The sequence below is a fragment of the Vipera berus genome (assembly GCF_964194415.1).
Source record: "Vipera berus genome assembly, chromosome: 1".
In the NCBI taxonomy this organism is placed as follows: Eukaryota; Metazoa; Chordata; class Lepidosauria; order Squamata; family Viperidae; genus Vipera; species Vipera berus.
Genome location: NC_138202.1, coordinates 263,357,056 through 263,365,561, shown reverse-complemented (window position 1 = coordinate 263,365,561; position 8,506 = coordinate 263,357,056).

Sequence of the window (8,506 nt, the reverse complement as noted above, 5' to 3'; positions counted from 1 at the left end):
TCCAGGCAGTTCAAATGAATATAAAGATTTATTGAAAGTTTAAACTCTCTACAAGAATCTGAACTACTAATGGTCTAATCAAATTGGTGGTTGATAGGAGTCAATGGAATTCAAGATGGGTTGGACTTAGATCTCTTGTGGATGCAAAGGGAGCTGAGAGTGATGATATGTTTGACCACTCCCTTGTGCTCAGGGAGCACAAGGTTTCACAATTCAAGACAACCAAACAAGCCGATAGTAAACCGGCCAACCAAAAACTCTCAAAGACCACTCCCACAACATTGTCAGGGACATCCACTAGAATATAAACTGAAAGTAAACCCCATTCCTTACTAGCACTCATGAAGATACCTAGTTTGGGTAATAAAATGTCTGCAAGAAAATAACCAAGCTCAGAGGGCATCAAGGACCCCTCATTTCAAGATTAATTTTACTATGTGGATGCTTGCTTATGTGTCACTTCCTTATTCTCCCATGAATTTTCTCTTTTTCATCAAAATCCCCTTGTTAAACATAAATGAATGTGCTTCTGAACTCAGTAGAACAGGGGTCCGCAGCCCCTGGGCCATGGACCAATCTGGAAGTGAGCAGTGGGTGAACAAGCGAAGCTTCATCTACATTTGCATCTGCTCACCAGCATTAGCATCACCATGTCAGCTCTACCTCAGATCAGCAGGCATTAGATTCTCATAGAAGTGTGAACTTCTTGCACAGGCAAGAATTTATGTTGTGTGCTCCTCTTCTCCCCCCCCCCCCAGTCCGTGGAAAAATTGTCTTCCATGAACTTGGCCCCTGGTGCAAAAAAGGTTGGTGACCATTGCAGTAGGAGATCGGTTTTAATGAAGGTGCTAAAAGGGGAAGTCAAAGAGACAGGAGTGACATATGAAGATTTAGATACAATACAGCCTTACATGGATGGCTTATAGTTCTGGTCTTTGACTCTTAGTTAAACAAGGCAAGTTCTCTTATGCTTTTGTGACATAGGAGTTTGCCCCATCCATACAAAGCATCTACTGTATAAAAGGATGGGATAGATGACATGAGGAAGGACTGCTTGTCTTGGCATTTGTGTATGTCAGCTCTTCATTACAATAAAAAAAATCTTAGCATAGCAGCAACAACAACACAGAAAGTGCTGGTTAGATCATTACATGCAACTGTATGGCCTATATTCTTGGCTTCTGTTCTTTCCAACCAGCCAGTTCACCTGCCTCTCTTCCCTTTGACCTAAGTTCAGCACTTTAAAACTTTTCTCAGCCAGTCTTAAATTACAGTATATATTGTTTTGGTCTCTTTGAATGGACTAGTGTTTCATTTGATACAGTGGCTGAAAACTATCTCAGTTCAGTAATGCAGGATTCCAGGTTCAAATGGCCCTACCAACAGTGATGCCTATGGGAAGGGTAAAAGAAATCAAGATGGCAGCCACCATCTTTACTTTTATGGTCCCCACCTCCTCTGACACCCTTGACAATCTTACATCAAATGAGACTCAAGATTTAGGAAATCTGAAAATGTTCTCCTGAATCCACCATTATTTCCTGGATAAAAGTCTCCTCTTTTTTTATTTGACATACAGCAGACATGTCAAACACAAGGCCCGGGGGCCGGATCCGGCCCGCAAAGTGGCTTCATGTGGCCCGCGAAGCCATCCTGGAAACAGTGAGGGAACGGCCCCCACTGCCTTGGCCCTGGCCCAGAGACCCTCCTTCTGCCAGAGACCCTCAGATCTGTCCCACTCCTGCCCAGGCCCCCACAGGCACCCTTGATGCGAACGATGTAGAGCTGGCCACGCCCACCCAGTAGGCCATATGCACTCTAGCCACGCCCACCCAGTAGGCCACGCCCACCCTGGCCATACCCACCCGGCCCCCTAAGGGCAACTACAATGCTGATGCAGCCCTCAATGAAATTGAGTTTGACACCCCTGACATACAGGGATGTTAAACTGCTGCTGACATAAACCTCCTGGATACGTTTCCATGGCTTTTTAGAAAATATCTGCTGAGTTGCTTATTTATATATCAGTAAGTGGTCAAGTTTTATTTCCTTTGTGACAAAGATAAAATATGAGGGAGAAGTAATTCACTGTCTAAAGCAGACATGTCAAACTCACGGTGTCACATGACGTATCGGGACTTTTCCCCATTACTGGCAATGGGGTGGGCATGGTTTCGGTGTGATGCATCCGGCTCGCAGGATGGCTGATTGACATGCCTGATCCAAAGCCTGGATTCAGCTGTGAATTAATACAACCTATTTCATTCTGGAATGTTTGGCTGCTACTGCAAAGTTATATTGTAGAAAATGTTTTTTTTAGACTTACAGAACTGTCAACTGCACAATGTGTGTCTTTGTGTGGCATTTGATTACTGAACTGCATTTTGATCAAACATTGTCAAATTCATAGGATCAACAGTAGTACATTAGGTATCTACCAATTGCTGTTGTCTGAGGATGGTGATCTCCAGTCTTGAATCAAATTTTGCTTCTGAGAATACACATAAGTTCAAAAACTGGCTTGCCAGCAGGGGGAAACCCCAAAAATAACATCCTATTGATATAGGAGTTTCTACCTGCACCAAGAATCCTGAAATTGAGAAGCCGTGTGATGTAACAGAGGCAAATACCTGTAACTCGGGTGTAGGATGAGAGTGAAGATTTGTTCTCCGAGCTCGTGGGTTGTTTTCTGAATGTTTCATTGCCAGACTAGGTAACATCTTTAGTGGAGTCAGTGTCCTTCTGTTTATAAGGGCTTTGTGTGGTCAGTAGGTTTTGTGATGGTGAAGTCACATTAGGTGAGGGTCTCATCAAGTCAGGGTCTTGGGATGGATCTTGGGATGAGTCAGGTGTGGGTGTGTCAAGTGAGGGTCTTGTGGTGGGCCTTCTGATGGGTCAGGTGTGGGTATTATGAAGGGTCTTGTGATGGAGATGTTACATCAGGTAAGGGCCATGGGAGGTGAAGTGCAGGTTGCGGGGGGCTTGCATGGGTTGGTTGAGGATTGGTGTTGTCTCTGGTTGGCTGTGCAGTTGATTGGATTCTGCAGGTTTCGTAACCTGGTTGTAGGTCAATGTGTATGTTGATGGTATTGTTTGTAGAATGCCAGTGTTCATCAAATTTATCCCACTGACGTTAATGGGATCTCTGCATTCTACCATTCAGGTTTCTATGATGTGTGCATTGTGCATGTGTGTTTTTGTGTGTATGTAGGGCAAAATATTCAGTTAAGTGCACACATTAAAGTTCAAGTGACTTCTAAGAAGGACTGAATTCGTATTCTAGACAATATCTTCTGCTTAAGTAAAATGATTTGAAGTGAGACTTATCCTTGGTTTTTAGTGCATTTGATAAGGAATAATACTGAATACAGTATTCACTAAAACTATATTACAATAATAGAAAAAAAATAAATTGCAAAAGTCAGAAAAAGTCAAATCTACATGATATGTAATTAAAATGATTCCTTAGTTTGGCTCTGATAACTGATTACAGGTCTGCTGTCCAGCATAAATAGAGACAGGAGAGAATTTAGAAAATTAGTAAAGAATTTCAACAAGTGAAATGAAGAATTTTTTCCCCAGCAATCCTTTTCTTCCCTGAAGTGAAGGAGAAATGTTAAATATGGAAGAAAGCTTTATAATGAGAATCACTGAATAAACAGTATGCTAGCTTCGCTTTTTAATAAGTAAATCCTGAAGGTTTATTCTCAGTTCTGTTTACTTACCTGATAGGAAAAAAAATACCTGTGCCCTTTATTGATTTGTTTTGGTATTTTATCTTCCTTTAGGTTTTTTCCATGGAAATTATAAAATATAAACTAAGCCAAACACACAAAGGGTCAAAAACTTTTTTTCAAAACTTTTTTGAGTACATTTAGTTTAATATTTTAACAGCTGGCAGCTGCAGTAATTACTTGTAGATTATATATGGAAATCTGTTGAAATATAATTACTCTGATCTATGAACCAGGTAATTAAGGTATAAACTCCCACTTTTTCTTAGACCTCATTAACTTATTTCCTTTGAAAATTACTAGATAATGGCAGTACATTATAAGCCTATCCATAAAGTGATGCTAAATAATTGGAAGCTTTGTCCTGGGACATTAAAGGACAAAATACTACTTCAGAGTTGAATGTTTTGATGCACTTTCATGTTCTAATGATGAGTCATCAAATCAAGTATATCTTATTGAGGAACTCAAGTCTCTGGAGGGTCAAATAATGATAGCAAATAGATCTGAATGAGGTTTTGAGAGATGGCTTGTTTGTTTTTTTCCTTGTTAATTGGTGGTCCCTTAGGATAATGCAGATCATGCAATAAAAATACATATAGTGTATTCTGTTAAAATAATTATATTGTAGTTATAACATTATCATATTGCCAAATGACAGAGTCTGGGTGACTTTTAGGACTTGGAGGCTCAGCATTGCTAGTCTGGTCAAGTAGTTGGGAATTTATAGGAATTCTAAGACTCTGGTATCAACTAAGAAGATAGCAGTAGCAAACCACACCCATGTTATTGTCAAGAAAACTCCATGGGCATCTCAGTGAAATTACCAAGCAGAAAACTCACCTTGAAGGAGTTTATAAGAGGACAGAAATAGTCTACTATTCTTGCACTCTTAGTTCATCTCGGTCTGTATTATCTAGTGCCACTTCAGAGTTTCCCAGAGGTTTTCAGCAATGCCAAGTAGGATCCTTCACGGCGATGTAAAATTCAGGAGACTTATTTTTTTTTAGACTATGTCCTAATTCTGTCAACTGTTAATAGTCAGTTACTCTATACTTGAATAATACCTATCAGTAGCCAAGCACCAAAGTGTCAGGCATCCTATAATTCAACTGTACAGAAAGGCTGAATAGATGGACAGTGGTTGAAGGTGTATCAAACACAAAGCTAGCAAAGAGAGACTTCCTTGAAGTGACTACATAGAAATAGCATTTCCAAGCAGGCTCCTAGATGTTATAGTGATTTGATGCAGAAAAAGATGATGAAATGCACAATTTCAAGAACATAACACAAAGCAGACTTTGCCTGTTAATTTTCTGCCAAATTGATGAAAGCATGAGGAGGGAGGTACTTTTCAGTAAAGAAAAGAAAAGGCTTCTCTGGGTACATTTTGCTTAGTCTGTTATGTGCACTCATCCACTACAATAGTAACCATGATTTATAGTTTGGGACAAAACATGACCCCCCACCACCACCATTTGTGATTTATTCAATAAACAATGCTTAAGTCATGGTTTAGCACGATTTTGCTTTCCTGCACAATAATAAGAAACACGGGCTCATGAAAAGGGTGTTCCTCTCATCTTGTACCAGAGAAAAGCTTCTAGTCAATAGATTTGTTTTAAATGGGCATTATATCACTAAAAAGTGTTTGAAATCACTAACAAATCAGGCACAACACTTCTTCGTTTTGGAACCATAGCGAGGATAAACCAGGATTCTATGGAATATGGTAATTTAATCAGGATTAAATTTGTGTGTATGGAAACGGTGTTACTTCCAAACATACTAGATCAATAAAGCCTGCTAACCCATTGCAGAAGGTGGTGCTCTATTACAGTTTTTATAGCTCTTTTTCTTTTTTATCCCATTAAAACAAGAAGGCTGCCAGTTCATTCAGTTAATAAAAACAAGGTGTTCCCCCCCAGGCCCCCCAAAAAGCCTGAAGACATCACTTCTGCTGTGTTCCTTCCCTCCCTGTGCATATAGAGGTCTCACTGCTGTTAATCATAATAAGAACAAAGTTCCACTTTTTTCCAATCTGTTTATCCATCAAATCAAGAAGAAAAAAACCTCTGGTTTTAGTTCAGAGGTGTCAAACTCAATTTCATTGAGGGCCGCATCAGCATTGCAGTTGCCCTCAGGGGGCCAGGTGGGTAGGGCCAGGGTGGGCGTGGCCTACTGGGTGGGTGTGGCTAAAGTGCGTATGTCCTACTGGGTGGGCATGGCCAGCTCTACATCGTTTGCATCAAGGGTGCCTATGGGGGCCTGGGCAGGAGTGGGACAGATCTGAGGGTCTCTGGCAGAAGGAGGGTCTCTGGGCCAGGGCCAAGGCAGTGGGGGCCGTTCCCTCCATTTCCAGGATGACTTCGCGGGCCACGTGAAACCACTTCGCAGGCCAGATCTGGCCCCCGGGCCTTGTGTTTGACATGTCTGTTTTAGTTGTACACTCTTAGTCTGAGAATTATCTGAACTAAAATATATATGTGATCCCAATATTTTTTTTAGCTTTCTTGCATATTTACCAAACATAATAAAAATTACCTTTAGATTGATCATGTTTCCAGCATACGTTTCACATACCCGTATGTATCTTTGACAACTTATCAGATATTTAAGTGCAAATGGTACGTTGTCTGGTAAAACTTCTCTTTCACGTTTTAATTTAATGTAAATTTTCAGTCCTTTACTCCCCAAATTCTCCCATTAATCAAGCATTATATTGTATCCAACAATCCAATAAATGTTTTTAAACATCTTAGCAATTGTGTGCTCATTGACATGCTTCAAGACCAGTTTTCTCATTCATAAAAAGCAAAATTCTTCTCATCCAATTTAAATCTGTCAAGCAAACATAAGCAAACCATTGACAAATATCACCATCCCTTTTCAGTTCTCTGATTGTTAATTTAGACTCTCCTTCAAAAAAAAATCAGTAAATCAGCATAGATCAGCCAAGTTGGTGTAGCTATCTTTTTTTTTTCTAAAAAGGCTTCTTCGGGTGACAACCATAAAAGAATTTTAGGATTCCATGACATGAACTGGATCCAGAAGTAGACTCTCAACCAATGTAGCTCACACAGACTGGGAGTGGACCATTCTTAGACAAAGCTATTGTCTTATACTGGTTAAGCATTCCAGCTCCCCGAGGGAACTTGGCCTCAGCAAACCTTCAGAGACCCAGTTCCTGACTGATGCTTTAAAATGCAACCTTGGTCAGTAATGAGACCTCCCTCATCTGCACTCTAATCATTGGTGACAAGCATGTATTAATAAAAGCTGGCTAGGTCCGAAAGGAGGGGTTCCTCTTTCAGAGATACAGTACGCCCAGCTGGGTTCCAGATATGCCATTAGCTGAGACTCCAGGGTGGGGGTGAAAGTGTGGTGATTGTCATCCAGGAATCCCTTATGACTTTCAGGATTGCTGTTGCAGACATCACCAGATGTGAGCAGCTGTTTTGCTCAAAGGGTTCCTTGCAGTGGTGGGATTCAGCCAGTTCGCACCAGTTCAGCAGAACTGGTAGCTAATTTTTTGTTGCCCAGGCCCAGAATGAACTATCGGAAGTGGCATTCACACAGAGAACCGGCTGTTCACATATTTGAATCCCACCACTGGTCCCTTAGTATTGTTGCTCTTTTACCAGCCTCCCTGCTTTATGGCAACCTGTTCGCCTGAGCTGCTTGGCTCCGTTTCTGGTTTGACAGTAGAGCTGGGGGACTTCAGTTTCCCTACTGACTGGGTACAGGGGCTGAGACCAGGGAGCTGAAATGCCTAACCAGTATAAGACAATAGCCATGTGTTCTCTGAAAATGGTCCACTCTCTGCCTCCCACCGTATCTCCCAATGCCCACACAGCCATCATATTTACATCTCAATGGCAAGCCAAATAGGCTACGCATCTAGCACTTGTCTGGGAATTGTCAATATATGGATCAGAACAAACAGGCTTAGGCTCAGCATGGCAGGATAAGTGTTTTTGGGTGCAGAAGCCTCCCAATTCCCGTAAAGTTCCACCTTCAGTTCTGGATGGGGATTTTCTTCATTGGAGAAAAATCATTCTTAATTTGGATTCTGGAATATCAGATTATTCTCAAAGAGCAGGTGGCAACTGTAACTAGGAACATCTTCATTTTGTGCAGAATTTATTACCTTTGTTAAAGCAAGAGACCCTACTCACCATCACTCAAACTTAGATCATCTCCCAAGCACTACTATAATGTACTATATAAAACTTTGGATGGTCCAGAATGCAACGGCTTGGACAGTAATGGGTGCCATTCAGTTTATGTATTGCTACTGCTTTGACAGCTGGTAGAATTCAAGGTGCTTGTTGGGACGGGTAATTTGAGGATCACCTACTCTCAGGGAAGGTTTTCTCCATAGCCTTTACCTGAAGGAATATCACCTGCAGGGACAATGAAATATGGTCACTCCCCACCACCACGTCTCTGACTGATTTTGGCCTCAGCCCTTCTGAGTAGGATGATGGTGAGATATGGATTTTCCAGCATGCCCGTGGGGTTTGAAGAATCTGAAATATTTCTTTGATCCCTTTTACGAGGTAGATCTTGTATAAGATGGATATAGTACCTGAAATATTTTGATATGTATTGCTTAAATATTATGTTTTCCATTATATCCTGAAGACATGGATGTTCCAACAATCGGGCCTGGACTGACTATAGTTTTAAATTTGGTTTTATTGGGTTAATTGTTATGTATATATTACATTTATTGTTTAATTCTTTTTTAAATTTTGTATTTTATGTTT